The sequence below is a fragment of the Vanellus vanellus genome (genome assembly GCF_965231255.1).
Source record: "Vanellus vanellus genome assembly, chromosome: 2".
NCBI classification, from domain to species: Eukaryota; Metazoa; Chordata; class Aves; order Charadriiformes; family Charadriidae; genus Vanellus; species Vanellus vanellus.
Window position 1 is genome coordinate 147,014,114 of NC_138906.1, and position 24,090 is coordinate 147,038,203.

The following is a 24,090-nucleotide window of genomic DNA, read 5'->3' on the forward strand; positions in this document are numbered from 1 at the left end:
ATATATAAGTGCAGTGACTAATGGAACACCAGCCAAGATAGGAAAAGACAGGAGTGCTGCCAAATAAACATCAGTGCCAAATTAAAGTGAACCCTTCATTTTCTTTCCAGCTTTGCCACACAACAGGCTTTATTTTAAACAACTCTGGGCCTCCATTTTACAGATGCATTGTTGATAGTGGAACATAAATGCAGCAAGACTTCCTTCAATGAACATTAAGAAATAAGATACAGTGATGACAACAACAACAAAAATTAACCTCAAGTTCCACACAGAATCACAGAATTTTTTCAGAGTTGGAAGGGACCTCTAGAGATCATCTAGTCCAACTCCCCTGCCAAAGCAGGATTGCCGAGAGCACATTACTCAGGACTGCATCCAGGCGAGTCTGGAAAATCTCCAGAGAAGGGGACTCCACAACCTCCCTGGGCAGCCTGTGCCAGTGCTCTGTCACCCTCACCGTAAAGAACTGTTTCCGTGTATTTGAACGGAACTTCCTCTGTTCTAACTTGTGCCCATAAGTGATTCCGAAATCACTTTCCTGTGCAAGTGCAAAATCCTGTCATCCTTGAGCACCATTTCTTCTGGAGTCTCCCATCTCTTATTTAAGAGGAATAAAAAATAATCATGTAAAAAAAAAAAAAAGAAGATAGAGTAGACAACTATTTAAGAAAATGTCTTTCCAGAAAAAAACTAAAATGGCAGTCAAAACCACAAGATTATTTTGCTTCAGGATGTCACAGAACATTTTAAGACAGCTGTCTAATTGCATATACAGAAAAACAGAACCAAGCTATAACCCCAAACAGATACCACAGTAATCACTTAAATTTCAACTGTAGACTAAAATATTTTTACCCCATGATCATTACTAGTCTACAGGGGAAAAAACAAACAAAGCTGCATCCTGACCAGGTATGGGTTTTGTCTTAATACATTTTACAGCAAACTGGCAGAATATTTTCTTCTCATTTGTGAAGCGTTATTAAACTTGTGATAAAATCCCCTTGGAGCATTGCTGGATTGTCTTTCAGCTGACACTGTATCTGCTTCAGTGATTTAATCCCAGACTGCAAAGTTTTCACCAGCCACCTGCAGGGGTCAGAAATGAACCCATGTCCCTAATCCAATGAGTAACTTCTGTCCAAATCCAAGTCTGGGCTGCAGACCGGACTTGGTTTTGTTTAAAAGGTAGAGGGGAAATTAGACCACCCGCCAATCACGATATCGGCTAAAAAAAAAAAAAAAAAAAAAAAGGTGTGTGTGTGTCTGTGTGATACAGGAGTATTCTGATACTCTTCACATTACTAAGATTTCTTAGATACTTGACCAGGTATGCACAATTAAACCAGGTATCACCCTTTGACTCAGAGGTGAATTCCCTTTCTTTGTTTTCCTTTACAGCACGGGGTGAAGTAACTCCCTGCTATTTCCATATTCCCCTCTGATGACATATAACATCTAAAAAAGCCCACACTTTTAAATCAAAATCATTGAATTAAAGAAAGCATTATCTAATATTGTAATAGCAACCCAATTATTCAAAAGAATTAATTTTACACTAAATCATTTTTTTCCTCATTGCTTTAAATGTCTCAGAAATACATTAATTAGCTAGAAACTAGTTTGAAACCACAACTGGCAAGAGGGAAGTTTTTTAAGCTGATGCCTTGTATGTAAGATGCTTCAGTAATTCAAAGTTCCGCCTTTTTAAAAGAGTATTAATATATAATTTCTGGTGAGGAATGCAAACTCCCTCAAATCTGGAACAAGCTTGTTAAGAGCATTAAACCAAAGGTATAACCCTGAAGTTAAAATTTTATAGCCATATAAATATACATTAGTATTTCCATTTTCTAACAAATATTTTCTTAAAAAAAAAAAAAATCCTTCCCAGAATACCATATACAGGATGGAAAGCAATGTACTTTATTACAATGTAAGCATACTAACCTATTCTAACAAGCTTGTGAAGAAAAGCTTCCTTAAAAAAAGAATTCAAGCAACTTTATTCTAATGAAAAAAAGTACATTCTTACCTAGCTGTGACAAGGATTTTTTTCCCAATAATTTAATGATTTTAATGCTAGAACATTTAATAATATGCCCTGATTAAAAGCAAGAGGAAGTCAGACCAATTAGTGACCTAGGGAGAGCATTTGGTATATAAAACACAGCCCTCGTATTCACATGTAATTCACACCTGGTCTTGCTCATCAATAAGAATAAAATATTTCACTAATCATGGACTTGGAAAATGTTTCACCAAACCTACCAAAAAAATTGCTGCAAAGTACATCTGAACCAATAGAAATCTTAGAAATGTTATTTCCAGGAGATTGCTGAAAGCACTGTATTACAAAGCATAATATTAGAGCACACTTTAATAAAAAGTTTTGGTAACAGACCAAAGGAAACCAAGTTTTGGAAAATGCTAAACATACACTTACAAACACAGCAAGAGTACACTCACTCAGCATCCTAAGAGAATGGGGGAAAGCAGTCCTCACAGGTCAGGTTTGCAGAAGAAATGAACTGCAAGTGAAGTCTAAACAAGACAGAATTTCAGGAACATTCAATACTGTAGTTATAACAAGAACAATGAAACCAAATGGGTGTCCAACACTTGAACATTTGATCTCTGTGTATATATAAGCTTATTTGAAGATCAAGTATCTGCAGGCATCCTAATTAAGTAGCCTTTGCCAGTGAAAACTATTATGTTTTAATTATATTCCTTAAGTAATGTCCTGGTTAAGCAGAGCATGAGAACAGATGTTATCTAGTCTATTTTGGGGATACTGTAGGTAAGCAGCCATTGAAGAAGAAAAGACACTGCCCTGCAGCATCACTGCAGAAAAATTTAGCTGTATTGCCTCTTCTCATCCAGGAAGCTCATCTCCAAGGAGAACTTTTCTTTTTACATCACCATAATAATGATATGCAACAGATGAGAATAAATCCAGTAAATCTTTTCCAACACTAATTCACAGAATCATAGAATAATTTAGGTTGGAAAAGACCCTTAAGACCACCAAGTCCAACCATTAACCTAACACTACCATGTCCATCACTAAACTACTAAACTACGTTCCTAACATAACATAATTCAAGGTGTCCTATACTAATAACTCCCTATAGAGGACCCAAGATGAAAATCCCTGTAGATTTATACACGCGCATAAGAAAAAGTAACAAAGTAAGGTATGTATGGTTTTTATTCATTTGAGAAAGGAAAGTGAATTATTTCATTTTTGAAGGAAGTTCTTTGAAGTCAGGAGCTTCACTGTTTATTTGAAACCATTTATTTCCTCCTACAGTTCCAAAGAAAATAGCTACACAAATACATTAGAGGAAGCAGGTGTATAATTTCATTGACAAGCTATTTAAGTTTCTTAAAAAGGAACTTGATGTCAGCACAGGGGATCTTTCAAACATTTCCTTAAGTCACTGGCTAGAACATACGCTTTAATATTTATCTTACTACTTTACAAAAGGAAAGCAACCACAGTGTATTACACCACAAGCAAGCACTGCTCTATGGCCCTAAGCACAAAATTAAATTATCACAGTGCCACGAAAACACCAGTATCACTTCAAGTTGTAAATATATGAAGAAAATTCTCAACAACACAACAATTAAATGGCAAAACACCTAGGGACATGGCAGTTAAAAGAAAAATAGAGACTTTAAGCTAGACTGCAGAATTCCATAAGATACTGTGTAATTTGTTTTCAATGTGCCCTCAGTTTTAGTTCAAACTTATTTCTTATTTTATAAATCAGTTATCACTTAAGTTACAGTACACCTGGAGTTAAGACTAATTAAGGTATAAACAACTAAAAAACTTACTTCCACTGGAAAAAAATTACAAAATTCTATTTTATGCAGTTAGGCGGCTTGCAGGTTTTTATATTTCAATAAAATTTCCTCCAACAATGCACAAAGCAACTCGATGTGGACAGAAACATGGCAGACAAGTTCTACAGGAATGTAAATAGATATGAAGTTGTTTCCCTGCATTTTAAAATGTTCAGTACTAAATAGAACACAATGCAATGTCCAGAGCAAGAGGCTCTAGCACAGAGGGGCTCTGCTCAGTAAGCTTCACTATGTAGTTTGAGAGTCCTGCAGATGAAGCCCCTACTGAACCAGCTTAAAAGATTTAAATTAGTACAATTATTTGTCCGTGTTGTCTCTGTTGTGGGTTAACCTACCCTGCAGCAGAAATGCCACCTTGCCCTCTTTGGGGCGAGGTCAGATGTGCAATTTAAACTGCCTGTAAGATAGGTTTAAGCTAAATCTCCAGATCTGAATGAAAGCAAGAGCATTCATTTCATTATATTGTCGGCTGTAGGTCAGTAAATTCCAAGAGGAGAACATTAATAAATAGGAGGTGGCGACAGGTTTAACATTTTAAACCATTGCAGCTATTTGCTAAATTAACAATGTCCTTATGATAGCATCTAAGCTTCTAAAGTAGCTTGCTACACTATTCTGTGGGACTAACTCCCAAAAGGCAATCATCTACCACACCTTGCTCTCCAGGCCAGATAGGAGCAGCACATGAAAGAGTACAGCAGTCCTACAAAAGGCAGCAGCAGGCTTAAAGCAAGGATGGATGTAGCACCTCATGGTTAAACAGCAGATGTTATGGGGGAGGAGAATGTAAGCAGACAGTCAGATTAAGTCAAATTGTAAAAATATAAGTGTGCTATTGAAAACAGAAACCAAAGTAATATGAAACTAAATGCATTGTGACTCACCTCATTTTTACACTTTAGTAAGTCATTTATTTCAAAAGACAATGATTTCTTGTTAAAAGAAAGGCTAGTAACTCTTATTGCCTGACGCTTCCCACTCTTATTTCCAAATCTGCACAGAATCTTCTCAAGCAAACTGGGCTGAATAGTCATAGACTAAGACCTTCAGCGCTCTTATTTCATCCAAACTACTTAAGCCAATAACAAATAAAAAAACCAAACCCCAGAAAACCACAACACTTTAATGAAGAAAATTACCTTAGAAAAGAAAATAAATCTAAAACTTGCAGTATTTTCTTTGGAAAAGTTTAGCACTGGCACACTTTGAGGCCAGAATTTGAATTCTGACCTCTGTATCTAGGATGTACATGTCATCAGCCTTCCAGAATTGCGAATATAGCCATGCTTTCAAGTTTTTGGGAAAGGGAGAATGGTAATATATGACTTTCAGCCAAGAGCATATATTTTATCTGCTAAAATCTCTCCTGAACTTGATCCAGCCTGGAATCTAACAGAATCTTCCTTTCACTTCCAGGTGCACGGTATGCTGGGTCAAAGTACCGGAAAATAAAGCTATGAAGCTGCCTTATCCTTTCCAAGATCACACTACTAAGTAACAGTAATTTAGAAGATACTCTAACTGAAGGTGGAGGGGGCAGGATTAAGGTCATGGAGAGAAGGGGTTTAAGGGGAAAGCGTAGATGAAAACAAGAATGGATATAATCCAAACTTGCCTAGACATGGTCCTGAGCAATGTGACCAAGGAGTAGCCCTGCTTTGAGTAAAAGTGGACTCCATGCCCTCCAAAAGTCTCTTTCAACCCAAACCATGCCATAATGCTAACAGTGGAAGTGGTGGCTGCCAGAATGGCGACTGAAGTCTGCACCAAAACAGGAGTAGGATGGCTGAACAGAAACTCCAGAGACCGCCAGAAAGAAAAATCTAAGAAAAAAAAACGGGATTGCAGAGTGAGGAGACCAAGAGGAGTTGTCCAGGAAAGTAATCTGGGAACTCCAGCACAAGTAATAGAGACAATACATCTCATGAAATACCCAGTGAGGCAGGAGAACTGACTGGCTGATCACAAACACTAGAGAAAAACGAGCTAACAAGCACAGGGTGAAGATAAAGAGACCCTACAAAGACTAGCTGAGCTGGGAAGAGAGACGGGAGAGAAAGACAAAGACATCAGATTAGGTATTGAAAAGGGTATGAATTTAGATTGGCTAAGATATCTGCCTAACAAAAATCATAACTGACTACATGTGAATAGGATTTGGATAAAACACTGCTAACTATGCAGAAAGTAAAAGGTACATTGCTGGTGACAATAAAAAAAAGCAGCAAAAGCAGCTTGTACTGTCAAAACATGCCTTCCTCTACAGCTCATCCTCCACAGTCCAAAGACATCCATAAAACCCTCTGCATAAGCACATGGATCATACTGTCTAGGGTTGATCCCTATAAAGCATGACAGAGTATTATTAGATACCACTAGCTCAAATAGCAGTGGTCTGCCGGGTGAGTAGCTTCCAAACCTGCTGACATGATTGCAATTATTATTTTTAACAGCTAGGAAACAGCACACAAACTACATTAGAAATAACTTAATCGAGTAAACAGAATTAAACCATGGAGTTTGGAAATGAGTGCTGAAATATATTATGATAGTTTAATTGCATGGCTTTTATCCCTTCCCCCGCCCCAGAATCTTTGCCAGGTTCGCACTTATCAGGTCAGTACTCAGTGTTTCGTTTGTTCTTACTCATCATGCTCCCTATTAAGAAAAAAAAAATACTGCATATAATGCTACATTGAAAGCAGGAATTGATCTCCTCATAGGTCATTGCAGAGTATTGATATGTTAGATTAATATTGCTCAAATAGTCAAACACTATATTCAACCCACTGAAGTGTCATGGTTATTAACCATATTAACAGATACAATATTAAAGCATATGATTAAAAATGGATTTATTTACTAATCTCAGGTGCCTGATCTGCGATACCCAAGAACTTAATTTCTTTCAATGTTACACAGCAAATTATATGTTCAAAGATAACTACAGTATCAATTGTGTACATACGCACACAAAGCCCCCACCCCTCCAAACCAAGAAATACCACTGAAACCACATAGCCAGGATTCAGATGACTTCATCAGGCAAAACCAAAATCTTTTCAGTCTTCCGCTTTATTTGCATTATATCTCCAAACTTATTCAAAGGGAACAATTGCCCTGGAGACTAGGTTTATTGCCTCCCAAACTAGACGGACTCCCCAGTGGACAGGGCAAATGTATTCTGACGAATGCTTCTCCGGGGAACAAAAACAAACCAAAAAACTACAGCTATATAATTAAGGATTATAAGTTAATAAAGGTAGGCACAAAAGGTGATTAACTATAGTTGCTTCTTCAACCTTAATTCTGGCATTTCTTAGCATTTGAGAATTTGCACTGAAACTGTAAAATGACAGTAAACTGCATGCAATGGCAGAATCAATTTCACTTTGTTGACAAATGCAATTCTTCACCATCACAAAAACAGGGCATATAAGTAACCTAATTGCTGCAGAAGCCATACCTACCCAATTCTAGTATTTCCAGTGCACTCATTATAATGTTTCTGAGAAAAAAAAACTACCAGCATCCTAAAGGCATCTTCCTTGACTTTACAACAGAAAGACAGTTTTTGCATTCTACACACTATTAAAACCTGAGCCATTCTTCACCTACAAAATCCACCATTTTGCAGAATGCCCATTAGAGAAGTTAATACGTACTTGCAGTAATTTTGAGTTAGACAATACTTACTCAAAGCCATACTCCATACTTTGATGACTTGACAGTTATATCATAATGAAGGTAAGTCTACTAACCTCCCTTTTTTGGGGGAAATCAAAATCACCGAAACAAGGTTTTATCTTCATCACTAAATACTCTAGAACCACCCATATTCAGTTACTAGTCTACAGTAATACTGTAGAAACAAAGCTCATATTTCGGAGAGCTGAACTTCAAAGGTGAGTAGTTCTAACTTCAGAAGGACTACATTCTACAGAACACTTCAGCACCTACATTGCTTTTTTTGCAAATAAAAGCATCAATCTATTGAGGCTTTATAGAAAGTGTTGTATTTTTGTTCCCTACACTGCCAACTGGCAGCTCCCTCCTTTCAGAGTTCTAATTTGTCCTCTTACTGAATGACTTTTAGCACAATGAAACTATTCTTCTGCCTACTCTTAGAGGTGTGTTTTCATGCATTTCAGGAGTAACACCAACCATATCAAAATACATTTTCTTTATTATTTTTACTTTTAACCACCAGAGATGAACAAAAGCAAATTTACAAAAGGTTCAAGAGAATCCCTACCACAAATGCTTCACACTGTGGCTTTACGTTAATTGTGCATATGCCATGTTCTGTATAATGGCTTTAAAAGGCATAGAGTGCAAAGATCCCCATGGCTTGTGGGAGATGATTTAGGTTGAAACTGTGCCTTCGAAATTATTTGTTATCCTGAAAACAGAAAGGTAATATTGTATGAACTTTGAGATAAGAAAAAGGATACGATTATATAGCCGTAAAAAATACATCAGTACCTCACACCTCAGAAACAAAACAGAAAAAAGGAACAATGAAAACAAAACCATGTCACTGGCTTCATATGTTACTCAAACAACACTTCTTGGTCTAGATCCAGCCACTATATTATGTTGATTAAGGCACTGTGTAGGAGGCGGGAAGAAACCGTTTTCACTGCTTACTGTTTTAGGGAAAAAGCTGAACCGCTGCTGGGCAGGACTAAACAGGATGCTTCTATTTCTTAACCCATTCCCCAGTAAACAACAACACCTTGCAAAGCTTCAATTCAACAGCAAAAGATAAGTTTATCCAGCACATCATACACCTTATCTACTAACTAAATTAACAATGAACACAGGGGAGCTTGTTCGTCCTTTCCCAGACAGACAGGCAGCATGTAATCCTAATAATCTGAATTCTTGCAAGGCAGGATCTTTCTCTTTGTTTATCCTTGTTCTCTTTTCATTAGTTAGTTAATCCATTACCTAATTCATCTTGGAGTCATCTTTAATTGTTAATAATGGAAAGAGTCGGGACTCCTGTGCTGAGCTTACAGGGCTCTCGTCTATTCTTACCCTGGCTGAATTTCTGCCTGGTGTCAGGTCACAGAAGGCAAAGTCTACTTTTATGCAGCCATGCACCACCACCACAAAGCAAACGAAAGCCTACTGCCACATAAAGGGGGGGGTGGGGGGGTGGGGGGGTGGTAGCAACAGCAAATAGGAACAGGAAGGGCAAGAAAGAAAGGGGGGGAAAGTAACTAGTCAGGTAGGAGCTTACAGAGGAAAATATTTTTGGTCATTAGATACAAAAATCCCTCAGTCCAAATGGAGATGGCTTAAAACCATGGTGTTGTGAAATTAAGAGAAAGGGTGAGCACAATAGTTTTGCAGGTTTCTTCTCTGTGTTGTCCCACAGATATACTTGCACTGACTGCAGAATCTTACATTTCAGGAAAGCAACAGCCTGGCTTCACAGGCTATAAGCACTAAAGATCCCTTTGCTTAAAAAGGACCTAGAAGTTTGATACCTCCATCTCTGACCCTGAGTAAAGGGCTCCTGGTCTCCCAAGATGTATTTTTAGCAGTGTCATATAAAGTAAAGCGCAACTCTTTTTTTGAAAATGCAAAGTCAAACAGAAAGCAAGTATCAGATGCAGCTTTACAGGTAAAATGAAACTCAGAAGATAGCTGCTGTTCTCAGGAAACTGAAGCAAGGCCTTCAACTCAGCAAAACATGAGGAATTTTAAAGGCTTTATTCTGTTTATACTTGACTTAAGACAGAGGAGCACAAAGTCAGAGCACCTCCATCAGGACATACAGTGGAGAAATCTTTTATTAAAGTTATTTTTCCAGTACACATTCTAAAAATAAAGTCTTTAAGCTCGCACACGTTTCATCTTACACCCACATTTCTTTGCATTGGTCACCATATTAGATTGCTTATCACAGACAAACAAAAGGCAGACCCAAAGCAAGATAGTTCCCAATGGCTGACCAGACAGAAAAGTTTCTCAGCAAGCTTCACCTTTGCCACTTGGGTGGTCTCACTACAGCCACTATTTATTCCCATCCAAATGTTCTTCCTCTATTAGATGTCTGAAGGACAACTAGGTGCTCCCTACATAAAACATTTTGATATGAAGGAGAAAAGCCAGTATGTTGCAACAATCCCCTGTCAGCATCTTCACTTTATACATGACCCCCATACAGATGTTCACTTAATACTAAAACATTTACTGTCAAGGTACAATTAGATCTTGATAGAAGGAAGAGCTGCAGCACTGAATACGGCTGAGCACATGGCCCCCAATTTTCAGGTCATAAAAAGCCCAAAGCACTCATAAACTATCTAATTTCGACAGAATAAAAGTCTTATTTCCTAAAAAAGGTATATGAGTGACAATACTGCAAAAGATCTGCCAAAACATCCCTCTCCTTGTCTGGTTTTACTGAAATATACTGTAAATTCTGTGCAACATGTACTTTCAGCAAAGGAAATGGACAAATGAACGCATTTAGGTACAGCACCATCAATAGTCTTCCTCTGGAATGCAGTCATTATGGTGCTAGGCAAATAAGAGTCTCTAAGAACAGTCAGTTAACAAGGTTATTTTATATAAACATTTAAAAATAAAAACAAGGCACAGCAACACTAGTGCTGTGATGTCACTATATCCAAACTGCTAGCCAGGCAGCACTGTAGAATTCACATGCCTCAAAATCTTTAGTCCCATCTGAACGTCCACTTCTCCGTAGATCCCCTGAGGTGCAGGACCACTTTGCACTCCCTACAAACCACTTCTTGAAAACATACACGAGGTAAATTTGTCTCACCAGAAGTCTTACACAGTGTGCTAAACAGTATAGCCAGAACTGTCTTACAGATTAAGCATCTTCAGATAAAAATAAAACTTCGTTAACTTGATGTGGCTTGCAGAGTTTGGTTTTATGTGAAAAATCTGATCATTAACTGAGAAACTTAAAACTGATACTTGTATTTATTAAGGATATGCAGCACCAGTGAAACACAATGAGAATGAAGCAACATGATTCTTACTGCAGACAGCTTCTCCAGAGTTAGTCCTCTTCATTCACTAAATGGAACAATTCAAGGGGACAGCCGGGGCCTCCAATTTAGAATAGGAGCTCTAATCTGCCTTACGGGAGCAGCTAAAGGACCTATGGAAAAATGTTTGTTTAACACTAATTTGTCTCAACTATAAATGGAAACAGAACAGAACTGACATAGTCCCACAATGACAGTTTGTGCTGAACAATAACAGGATACTTGCATTAACAGAGTTGTGCTCTACTTAGGAAGCAAAAACAAGCGACTATACCAAATGGAATTGGTACAAACATTTATTTCAGCAAGATGTTTGAAGGGCATGTTGCAGAGGACAACATTAGGGGATATGCCGGCCTCTAAATAAAGGAAGTTTTAATGCCTGAGGAAACACCTGTGTATACGTAACTTTTATTTAAGCTCATTTCATTCGGTCTCTTCACTAAGTTGCTCTAGGTTAAAGCAATTCTTATATCAGCTTTACAGACTGGTGCAGATGTGAAGTGAACCTGATGGAAACTCACCCTTCCAAAAAAAAAAATTCTACAGTTATTCTCGTCTTGTAAATGGCAATTACAGTTGCAGTGTTCTGGCTACCTGTTCAACAAGATACTAATAGTCACCCAGCACGTGACTGAATTCAAACCACAGTTTAAGAGTGGAAAAGCCTACAGTAATCTTTCCATTGCAAAAAAAAAAAATCCTACTTTTTCTTATTTCACGGATGAATGTCAAGGTAAGGTTAACTCTTCATAGAAGTATACCACAACTTCCATGAAAGTGAAGCAAAACAGACAGGAAACCCTCACTTGCCTTAATGAGGAAAGACCTAAGGACGGTATCACAAATGATATCTCACAACTCGGCTATGGGGCTTTTCTTCCTTCTCTGAATTCTATCGTCTTTGAAGAACTCAAAGATTATTCTTAAGCTGGTATAAGCCATGCTCACAACAGGAAGAAAACTTCTAGCATAAACCTGTAATATTATAGTCCCACATAAAATTTACAGTTCTCTTTAGATGCCCATTGCTTTGTTTTGGATCCTTGAGTCAGTACCTGCACTAAGAGAAAAAAAGAAAAAACAAGCAACCTGTGCCAGAGAAAGATCAGCAAACAAAACCAAGGTAAACCACAGTTCTGCAATGCCTGAGAATTGCCAGAAGCATACATGGAACAACCAGACATCACTCAAGAAAGACGACTAAGTTGCCTTATGACTCAGATGGGCAAAGTATCTTCCACAAAGTCTCTTCTCATCAATTAAAAAAAACTACCTTACAAGAAAATCCAGGATAAGGAGGTGAACGTTACTTTACAGAAGTTTGGAAGAAATCTGTCAATCCATAGATATCAGCAATAGACCAAATACCTACTTATATAATAACTTATCACAAAGCACTAAGAAATAAAATAAATTAAAAAAAAGTGTCTGAAGAAATCTTCTGAAGTAACCTTCAAGTGAATACTTAAGAAGGAAGACTGAAATTCTACTCCAATTTCTACTCTTTAGTTCAAAGTCACAGTTGTTTATTTGGACTCTTATTTCTTTCTGAGTTAAGGTGGAACACTTTATATCTGAATATCTGAAATCTAATCTATATACAACACAAAAAGGTTTCAATATTTCCCTACAGATTATTTCACTGAATATTTAAAAGACAAACTACTAGAAATGAAGTAAATTTAGACTAAATTACAGATAAAACTTCCACTTCAGAGAACGAGAAATAAAAGGCTTGTGAAAAAAATAGGAACATTGAAAAAACAAACAAACAAACAAACAAAAAAAACCAAAACACCAAAGCAAACTGTTTTCTAGGTACTGATACAGCCTCCTCCATGATTTTTTCCTATGGGGAGGTTGGGGGATGGAAATATCCTACGCTGCAACACTACTGAAAACAACCAGTTCTCTAAGACTCAACATAACTTTATACCTTCTTAGTGGAAGTCTACCTCCACATGCAATCCAGATGCTTTTAGCAAAGTAAGATCCAACACCATTCTCAGTATCTTGAAGCTGTGTTACATACATCGATTCATTCAGCTACACATCTTCCATCAGTTAACACAGAAGGGACAATGCAAACTTAGAGCTAAGACAAACACAAAAAGAGAAGAATCTGAAATCAGCTTCTTTACAGATAAGCCAGTGTTCAAATTAATATTTTAGGTCTTATGAATGAATATAGCAGTCCTTCAAAGAGCATTCACTGACCCCAAGAAAGAATCAGACTGACTTGCAACTCAGCTACAAACCAGAAATCACACCAAGAAGAACAGAGCCTAAAACATGTATCCATTGACCCATTCCAGTCAGGTATTAAAATTTATTCTACTAGGTTGGCATGTGGTGTTTATATACAATTCACAAAACAAATCACAAAGCTAATTATGGATGTCTGACCATGGTCCACAGTAAACCAACCCCATAATGGAGTCCACAAGCTTGGCTAAAGGCCATCAAAGAACAGTGGTGCAAAACAGCATAGTTGTACTTCAGAGTTCAAAGATCTTTCTTAGCACTTCCAAACCAGGATTCAGAAGTCCTGTGAAAAGATTTAGGGATCCTACTTAGTTTGCCAGAAAAGGCGGGGTGCAGGTGGGAAATCTTAGTGAGCGATACTTTAGTAAGACTAAGTAAGGGTCATTAAAGCCCAAGCAAACATTAAAAAAAACCTGGACCAATCAGGAAGAATCACCTACCCACTGAACAAATTCAGTCTGAAGTTTCTGTCATGGAGAACAGTAGCTAAATGCCAGTAATGGATAGTAGAAAAAGTATACACATTTTCCATCACAAAAGGCTCTACCCAACTGCCAAAAGAATTCAAAGGCTTGTATTCTTTCACAGGTTGATAATATTCACACAAAACAAATTTTCCTAATGCATATATTAATGCTAACTGGGAATCCCATAGCTAAGGGAGTTTTAATGATTCATTTACTAATAGAGAGACTAGGATTTGCACACACTATGAAGGTAAACAAATACATCTGCCAAGCATCTTCCTTCCTCCTGAGCCTCAGCTAGAGCAATTAATCAAAATCTGATGATTGCTCTATATAAGAAATGTGTCTTTTGCCTGGCAGATTCAAGGGGACGGGGAGAGAAGAAAACTACACATACACATTTCAACTACCTTTTTTAGAAATGATGATCTGATATCCTCAAACTCAAAAACAGCTGACAACATAAACATAACAGCTAGAATTCAGCATTTTATAAATGCTGAATTGTATAAAGCACAGTTGAAACTCTGACGTACTTCAAGAAATACGCATATAGGAGAGTTACGCATATGTAAGCCTTTTACTGAACTAGTTTAAGAGTAGCATTATTGCCACTATGCAAAAGTGAAACTTTTGTTTGCATTTTCTGGACCAAATAGGCCTAGTTCACATGCAATTAAAAAAAAAAAAAAGTGCTTTCTCAGCTTTCTGAAAGCTCTAAGCATTTAAATGTTTACAGTTAAATAATGGTAAGATTTTTGAAGCTGCTAACTAATGTTATACAGCCATCATTTCTAAGCACGCAAATGAATTCTGTTAGCTGGGCAATTCAGAATGTATATTTCAGTTTGACCAGGATATTAAACTGAAAAACCTTCTTTTCATATGAACTTAGTAAAAACCATTGCATCAGATACTGAAATATGGCTCTTTGGCTGACAAAAAAAGGAATTATTACAAAAAAAAAAAAAAATCTTTGAAGGAAAAAAATTTATTTTAAAAAAGAAATTTATGGTTAGTTTTGTCCACAGAATTAAATCCTGCAAGAGCCATTTCCCAATCTGCCCTTTGCTTTTTAAAAATAATGCTATCCCTTGATGACAATTGAGATAAAGTACCAATCTAACTACAGTATTTTAACAGAAACAAGATCTGTTGTGCTCCTGACAGGGAAACACAGGCACGTTTCCAATAAGCGACCACAAGGGCATGAAGGCTTCAAGTTTTGACTTCTCTGCTCAGCATTCTACTACTGCCTCTTTGGCATATGGCCCTTCCCCATAACTCTACTCCACTAGTATCCCTCTGGCACAGCCCCATTTCTTTCTGTCAGAGACTACTGGAGCAGGAGGGGAAAAGGCAGAAGGACACCTTGCCAACCATCACCTCTTCAGCTCACTTACATACACGCTGGCTTTCAGATTGTTTGTTACCCATTTTTCCCTATGCTTCCAAGATGCCCCCGCAATAGTTGCTGTGTGTATAGTACGCTGCCAGGTGGAAAACTCCCAGCTCTGCAGAAGGACCTGTGCAAGGAAAACACTCAACAAGACGCTGGCTATCACCACTGCTTGTGTCCCCCCACCACCACCACCTTTACAGCCGAGACGTAATACCCCCAGCCACTCCAAACCCCTCCACTCCTCAGACTCGCCGGATCCGAGGGGGACAACAGAGCACACAGAGGTAAGAGACACACTCGGGGGGGGGGGGGGGGGGGGGGGGGAGCGGGGAGGTGTGCGAACCCTGCCCCCCGGGTAGCGCTGAAGGCCCGGCAGTGGCGTGCACCGCTCTCCCCATGCCCTGCAAGTTCAAGTGCAAGAGTTTCCAGGGCCCCGCCGGGGTCCCGATGCCGCTGCTGGGCGGCGGGAGCGAGGCGCCTGCCGACCAGCCCCCCGCGGCTCCGCGGCCCACCCGGGCGGGCGGAGGGCGGCAGCTCCTCCCCGCGCACCCCCGCCCGCCCGCCCGCCACGCCGAGGCCAAGCAAAACCCACCAGGCGGCTCCCCACGCTGCCCCAGCCCCTCGGGCGGGGGGCGGCCCAGGCCGGCCGTGCCCCACTCCTCCGCCACAGCTCGGGGCGGGACGGGCCCCTCGCTCCGCCCGGGGGGAGCCGAAGGGAGACAATGGGCACAATGACTTCACCCTCCAGCAATGCGAGGGTGAGCGGCGGACGCCGCCGACTTCCCCCCGGGACACCCCCGGACGGCGGCTCCCCGGCCGTAGCGGGGACCCGCCCGGGCCCTCTCTCACCCGGGCTCGGGCCCCCGCCCAGAGGCGGCTCCGGCTCGAAGGCTCCGCTCCACCCCCCACCCTCCGCCACGCTCAGGGCGGCGGCCGCCGGCGGCAGAGGCCCGAAGCGGGGGACGCTCCGCACCGCCGCCGGGCCCCTCCGCACCCCCTGCGCCGCCGCGGGCCCACCCCCGGTACCTGCGAGTCGGCGGGAGGAAGCGGCTCCGTTCCACCCGCCCGGGCCCGGCCCCGCGCAGGAAACGTCTCCGTGTGTGTGTGAGGAACGGAGGGGGCGGCACTGCCGCGGCCGGGGCGGGGCGGGGCCGGGCCGGCTCTGCCCGCCGTGGGGGGGGCGGTGCCCGGGAGGCTGGTTTCCGCGACGCGCTGAGCTCACGCGCACGGCGGCACCGCCCCCGCGCCCTCCCCCGGCGGCTGTTGGGGCGGGGCGGCCTTGGCAGGCGGCGGGCGTCGCGCTCCCCTCAGGGCGCTGCGGCCCGAGCCGCCGCACCAACCCTTCCCCCGGTCGCGGGGGCGGTGGGACACCCCGTCCTCCGCCGCTTCGGGGCGGCGCGGCGCGGCGCGGCGCGGCCCGGCGCGGGCGGTGTCTGCTCGCCGGTGGTGGGTGGGCGCGCTGGGCTGTTGCGCGGGGACCCCACAGCGCCGCCAAGAGCAGCGGCAGCAATACAAGAGTAATTATTGACTGTTCTGTGGACTTCATACCCATTAAAACGTTAAAAGTGCCAGGCAAAGACTGAGCCGTTGAGGCGTTTCGGGAGGGTCACGCCGCTGAATGCTGATTCACTCGCCGAACTGGCAAAGCGCCGATTTCACGCTGCAGAAATAACAGCCGTTCCTGCTTTTCGGTCGTGTTCCCCCCTCCCTCCTGCCGCGTGGAACGGAACCTGCCTCAGAACTTGCCCCGAAGCCCCCAACTGTTCCTCCACGGCCTGGCCCCGCTCGCTGCGGGAGGCTGCGGCCACCCCCTGCCTCCCCGGGCGGCGGCGTTCCGCGGCTAAGCTCCCGGTTCGGCGCCCACCGTGCCGCCACGGCTCACCCCGTCCCCGCTGCTCGGTTTCTCCGGCTCCTTTGGCTACTGACCTTCCCGCCGCCTTTCAGGGGATTCCCTCTGTCTGCAACCCTACCCCAGCTGCTGCCCTCTCCCACAGCCTGCTCGCTGCTCCTCACCTCCGCTTCTGGGCCAACCCCGAGTCCCCCTCCTCGGTCCTCTGGCATACTTTAAGAATTATTTGCATACATTAATTTTACATCGGGTTTAAATTGTATGCCGCTTTTTTGATTCTTCTTCTCTAGTTAATCATTCATACAGTCTCATGTCATCTCTGAATTCTCTGGAACTGGAGTTTATCCTGTGCTTATAGTGGTGCTTCCGTTATGCTGGTCTTACACTGGAAAAAGTTACTAATTACCCAACCTGCATTTAAACATGTGCAAATATTGTAAACAGAATAAAAAGTACCATGCTTTTCCTGCGGGATTTGCAATGTACAGTCAGTTAAAGGCTTGCACGTACACTTACCTTTATTTATGTGCATAGTTCCATTTAAGTCAATAGGAGTACTTCCAATACATCGAATTAAGAGTGAATACAAATCATTCTGTGGTGAGATACTTAATCTGAAATGACAGAATAGGCAATTACAACAAACAGGGAGGGGAAGTGGAAAATGAGGGTAACAGCAATGAGATTATACTGGAATTTTGGTATGTTGTGTACAAACCACGGCAATTCCTTCTTTGCTTGTAAAAGCCAGTAGCTAGGTGAGTTACTTAGGCTCCAGTACTGCAAACATGTACATGTCACTTAAGGCACGTAAGTAGTGCCATTGTGGTCAGCGGGACAAGCTATGCAGGAAAACGTTACATACAACTGTTTGCAGGGTAAAGTCTTGGCCACTTTCTGATGTATGAGATTAGGTACAGAGAAATGGAATTAGAGAACTGAAGTTCATAAAATGAGGGGAGAAAAACGAACAGCAAGAGCGGAGATGAATGAGAGAAAGAAAACGAAGAGGGATACAGGCAGATTAGCATATAGGATAGGTGAACAAATTTTGACCAGAACAGGAAGAGAAAACCATTTTATCAACTCAAATGCGCAACAACCAATAAACCAAAAAACAGCAACAAGAAATGCAAAGCAACACAGTTATGTCTCACTTTCTAAATGTCCAGAGGGATTCAGCAAATCAGTACAAATATTCTGAAGTCTCTTGGCTAATGCTGGGGAACAGGAGGGGAGTGGAGCCCAGGTGTTTTAAAATTCTGCACTGGGAGACTGAGCAGGCACTGTGGTGGTCAGATGGTTTCTCCTTGAAGCTGATGAGGGACAAAGCAAACCTCCAGCCAGACACCCTCCTGAGAGCTCTGCAGCAGAGAGTCTGCAGCCAAGTAGGTGTTTTTCATCAGACACATTCAAAATAGTCAATTAACAAAATACAGAAAGCACAAAGAGGAAAGAAAATCTTTTCTGCAAAAGCTATACACAAAAAATGACAGTGGTTTGTTTTGATACGTAGGGAAGATATGTTTGCTTGCTTGCTTGCTTATTATTATAGAACAGGATGACAAAGAGGTATTAAGGAAAAGTAGGGGCTGCCCAAACCCTTTAACGAAGAGGAAATACCTCATGCACGCTGCATCTTGTGAAGCATACAGAATTTATGAAAACAAACAAGCCTGTCTTCCCAAAAGGCTTTCTGGACAACATCTAGGATTGAAATATTCTGCGTATTCAATTCAGCTGCTGGCAGAAAAGTATAAAGTATTATATCAGAATATAAAAATACTGTCCTCCAAGCAAAGCATCTGGTACCTTCTGAGGAGACATAAGCACACACAACACGCTGTCAAACGTGGAGAGGGGAAAGAGCTGACAGGACTGAGGAAGAAAAGTGCTTTTTCTTTCAGTGGCAGGGAATGGAGAAAAGGCATGACATGGACAACCTTATCTTAATTTAGTATATCCTTCTCATAATCTATGCTTGTAGGGGTTGCTGGCCTCAGTATAGTTTTGGTATTTACGTATGAAACACTGCTATCTCATGTGAAAGGGTACTTTAAAATCCACTGCCTTGAGCCAGAATTTCATGTGTTTATGATCTTTAAACTTACATTGGAAGAGTATGAAATACGATGGGTAAATGTGTACATATCTATGATCCCAGATCTGAGTCTCTCTTAGAAATATTTATCTGAATATTCAATCATCATCTTCAACATAAAGTTGGCAAAGCCAAACTCTTTTTTTTCTATCGATAATTTTATATTTCCTGCAGCTTCTGCCATCATCTGGTCTCCAGTCCATTCTTTTTAGGGGAAAGAGAGACATCCTCAACCTTTCCCCTTTTGACACACACATTTGTGTCCCTGACCTTTCTTTCATCTTGTTCTGAAGAGCACCCTTTGTTTGGGGATTCACCACACTCCTACATTTTCCAGCTCAAATGTCTTGCCTTTTGTTTTTTTTTTTCCTGGAGAGTTTATTTTTAGCACCCCTGATTTTACTGATCTGTCTTACAGTGTTGCCCCACAGATGGCTGCATTTGCACAAAAAACGTAGCAGAAGATTGATGTGGCAGCAGGAACAAGTGGCATAGGGAAGGAAGAGAACTGTCTAGATCAATTTTGCCACTGGAGAAAATGTAATATGGAAATGCATTCTGACTTGCAACTAAAGAAGAAAGGATAAAAGCCTTTGATGAACTAAAATATCTGCACCTACCCATTGCTAGCAAAACATGTCTTTAGACCGGGCATGCAAAAATTGGCAATACTAATAAATATTGGAATATAACTGGTACATTTCTTATTATATATTAGTGTAGCTAAGATACAAATCGCACGGGGCAGGAATAGGTATTGAATTCTATCTATCTATTCTGTTTACCCTTTGTGAAAGATTATTTGCCCTGCACTAATTTTCATCAATTGTATTGAGCGCAGTAGATTAAAAAATACATATTCTGAAAGAAATCCAGATTAGGATTTTCTCAAAAGGCACCATTAAACTGAAGATAAAATGAAAGGATATTTAAATATAGGGGTCCCATGATTACAAGCCTAGGATAATGGATCAGTGTCAAATAGAGTTATCTAATGTAGATGCAGCCTCCCTGATCTAAGTTACAAAGTGGCAAGATATCAGTAAATAATGTGCAGGCTGAGAACTTTTCAAATTATCGGCATATGATAAAACATTAAAGATTAAGTCTTCCATGGCCATTTCGAACATCTCAGATATCTTGGAGTCACATCATCTGAATTAATCAGTTCCTGTAGTAGTCAACAAAGAAAAAGCAAGGATAGGAAATTTCAGATATCCAGAATGACAGGGCCCAGAACATGCCTACCGCAGGAAAGGAAATCAGCCCCAAAGAGAGAGAATAGAAAGTTACAGAAATCTGGGTGTCCAAATCCAAAAAGTTGTTCCTAAACCCACATCAGATGTCACTCAACTTGTAAGGCTCCAAAAGTCTGCAAAAGAGGTTTTTATGAGCTTAACATTTCTTGAATACCTAAAACTCCATTCCTGGTTGTAATTCAGCTCTGGACACTATTCTGGAAATCAGGTGCCTAAAGGTGAAGAGTTGCAAGATGCATGTGCAATACCTGTGTGTTTTCTTGGAGCTAGGCCTTTTTAACGGTCAACTGCGATCACTGTCTGTATCCTTAGGTAGCTTCAGTTTGTTAGAAAAAGAAATGAAAATCAAGTTGGAGTTAGTTACACTGTGAAAAGCAGCAGACTATCATTTCTGTTGTACAACAGTCTTTCCATTCTAGTCCCCTGGGCTTTCCTCATCTGTTACTCAGAACAGCCTGAAACTTCTGTTTTTCTGGGTTGAGAAGTTATGCGCTTAGTCTCTGCTCAAAGGTGAAATTGTTTCTGGAAATCTTGAGCAAGAATGTTTTTGCTGTTTTAAGTGTGAGAACAGTGGGGTAGGGGGAAAAATTGCATGAAGGTAAAAGTGCGCGAGGTTTTGCTAAATAACTTTTTCATCAACACCACTAGATGTGAAAAGATTAAAGTCATGGTGGAAATAACCCTGCTCAGGAAGGCCTATAATTTTTCTAAAGATGTTCTCAAAGCAGTCAGAGGGTCCTTCAAGTAGCTCGTACAGTCTATCTTTGGCAGAGCCAGAGAATGTTTAGACTTGCCCTTTCCTGAGGAGCTAATATCTGCTCAGATTTAGCTGTCCTTTGAGTCACAGTGTCTCCATATTTTCATGGTGACACACTGACTGTACCCCAAGTTGGCCTATTAGTGCATAATCTTTCCTGGGGATGGCTCATCTGCAGTGTATCGACCGATTCCCTCACAAGTAAAGTTGGACAGGGGAAGCTGGTGAGGGAGGTGGTTGGTGTCCATGGGGGTCCCATTTCAGTGCAGGCCATGGCCACCGTCTGCTACTGATGGTATGGGCCCTCCAAAAGTGTCACAGCAGGCTGTGTGGCCTTGTGTCTCTGCATGTCCTCATGGCACAGTTAAGTAACATCACTCACTCACAGGCATTTAAAAAAATGTGCCATCTGTGTGACAGTGAGGGGCCAAAGGTGGCCTCTGTCACTGTGCCCGTGGGGTATGCAGAAGCAGAGCGTTTTTCCTCAGGAGCACCTCACAGTGTCTGGTGAGATGCCTCAAGTCAACTGCAAGGAGGTTGGTGGACCTGAAGGCAGCATGTGTTTGCACCCAGCGTGACAACTGCCAGCCTGGACAGCATGAGGAGGAGATCCTAGGCAGATATGACACCACACAACCCGTTGTCACATGCTGTCACCTGCAGTTGTGCCAGGCGTTGGATGTCGGGCGTGAGCACATGTTGGACAAAGACAGTGAGGGAGGTGTCCTCGGTTGGACCTGTAGTGCACAACCTCTGACTCTCCTGTGGTCACAAAACCATTTTGTCAGTGAGCAGCACAGTCCAGGGGCTCCCCGTGGCAGCAGGGCAGGGCCTGGCAGCTAGGACCTGTCCCACCACCCCAGCCCTGAGCCAGGCAGCCAGTGGGCACTGGGGCAGCCCCAGCCCTGGACATCAGGTGCCTCCCTGGGGACAGGCTGAGGCCAGGGTGGGACATGAGCCCAGAGGGGGGTCCTGGCTTGGTGGGGCCCACGGCCAGGCAGGGCAGGGCTGTGGGAGCTGGAGACTGTCCCTGCTGCAGCATTCCGGGGCAAGGGCTGAAATAAGGTCTCAGGGCAGGGGCTTGAAATAAGGTCCCTGGGCAGGGACAGTCAGGGCTGTGGATGCCCTCAGGGCTCCAACACATCCTTATGCAGAGAATCCATATGGCTTTGACCATGCCTGACTTCAAGAAGAGCTGACACAAGCAGAGCTCTGATGGAGTCCTGCTTAGAGGGTGCGTGATTTCTGATAAAATGGCTAAGTCTGTGAGAGCCAACCAACATGCAGTGGTAGGACACAGGGCCTCTGTACAGGGACAGCTTTCCAGAACAGTGTCATCCTTCCTGGCTTCACCAGGGCAAACAGGCTATTCGTGGGGGAGAGTTGCTTGCTCTGCCTGGGGAGCTGCAAACATGGCTCTACCAGGTTGTCTGGTGGTTCCCGCTTGCAATAAAACACCCTGCGGCCCTAGCTGCTGCCCAAGGACGGACGACACAAGCAGGGCACTCCAAGGCAGCCTGATCCTCACCAGCATCAGCGGGTGAATTCTGCATGCCATGTACAGCTGCTCTCCCCTACGCACTGAGCCACTGCCAGGGTGGCAGTTTTGCCATGAGCATTGCGCTTGTGACTGTGCCAACATCTCTGGTAAGTTTGCTGTTTAGCTGTGATTACTCTCAGTGTGATCCTCATGAAGCAGCAGTTGTGGCCCAGAAGTCTCCTCTGTTGTCTCTCCTTCCTCAGGCTAGTCAGGAGCAGGCCTTCCAGACCACCTCTAGAATGAGGTGGGAATGTCTTGCTTCCTTGCATGAAGCTAACTTCAGACACAAGTTAGTAACAGTGATTTCCCATGGTCGGGAGCATCCAAGTCCAATAAATTCTCTGACAGTTCCCAAGACTTCAAGCTCCTTTTGGAGCAGTCATTGCATAGAGAGGGGGCAGTGACTGCAGTGTTGTGAGATTACCTAGGAATGGTACATAGTTAAATCTGTGACAGAGAGCTCTAAATAGTTTTGATTCATGGTAGGCAGCATACCAGGATGTGGCTAGTTTGGCCATGATGCAACATGACTGGAAGATAACTGGTGGTCTCAAATGTCCCTTCCACATGCAAGGGAAATATCTGAAGCAGCCAAAGGTTTTCAGTCCAGTCACCACTCAGACCAGGCTACAGAGAAGGAGAAATATCGATGAAGACTATTGATGTAATGCCCCAAACCTTTTATAGAGATTAGTTTCTGTCTACCAAGCTTCTTCTGGGGAACAAACAGGAGGAGCTAGAGATGTGTGCATACCTCCAAGGCTATGATCTCCTTGGCATCGTAGAAACATCGTGGGATGACTCCTACGACTGGAGCGTGGAAGGCTACTGGCTCTTCAGGAGAGACAGGCAAGGGAAACGAGGAGGTGGTGTTGCCTTATATGTCAAGGAGCAGCTGGAATGTATGGAGCTCAGCTTAGGGATGGATAAAGAGCCAACTGAGAGCCTATGGGTCAGGATTAAAGGGAAATCAGGAACAGGGGACATTACAGTGGGGGTCTGCTACAGGCCACCCGACCAAGAATTGATTCTCTGATTCTATGATTCTAAGAAGACTGAGTGGATGAAGCCCTCTATAGACAGATAGGGGCGGCATCGCATTCACAGACCCTGGACCTCATGGGCAACTTCAACCATCCAGACATCTGTTGGAAGGGTAACACAGACAGGCATAGACAATCCAGGAGGTTCTTGGATTTCATTGACGACAACTTCCTTCTCCAAGTGGTTGGGCAGCCAACGAGGAGAGGAGCTATGCTGGACCTTGTTCTTACCAACAAGGAGGGGCTGGTAGACAGTGTCAAACTCAAAGGTAGCCTGGGCCATAGTGACTGTAAAATGGTCAAGTCTGAGATCCTCAAGGCAACGAGGAAGGTGCACAGCAAGCTCACCACCCTTGACTTTGGGGGAGCTGCCTTTGGCCTCTTGAAGAATCTGTTTGGTATGGTGCCATGGGATTAAGCACTGGAGGGAAGAAGGGCCCAAGAAAGTTGATTAATATTCAAGGATCACCTCCTCCAAGCTCAGG

At 42.5% G+C, this 24,090-nt stretch overlaps 1 protein-coding gene across 1 annotated transcript in view; it reads right to left on the minus strand.

The window, feature by feature from the left end:
• RNF19A (ring finger protein 19A, RBR E3 ubiquitin protein ligase) overlaps positions 1-16,169 on the minus strand; it is a 63,025-nt gene extending 46,856 nt beyond the window's left edge. The window contains exon 1 of the mRNA XM_082478950.1: positions 16,083-16,169. The gene's annotated coding sequence lies outside the window, so the exon portion shown is untranslated. The remainder of the gene's footprint in view (positions 1-16,082) is intronic.
• Positions 16,170-24,090: the final 7,921 nt, after the last annotated feature.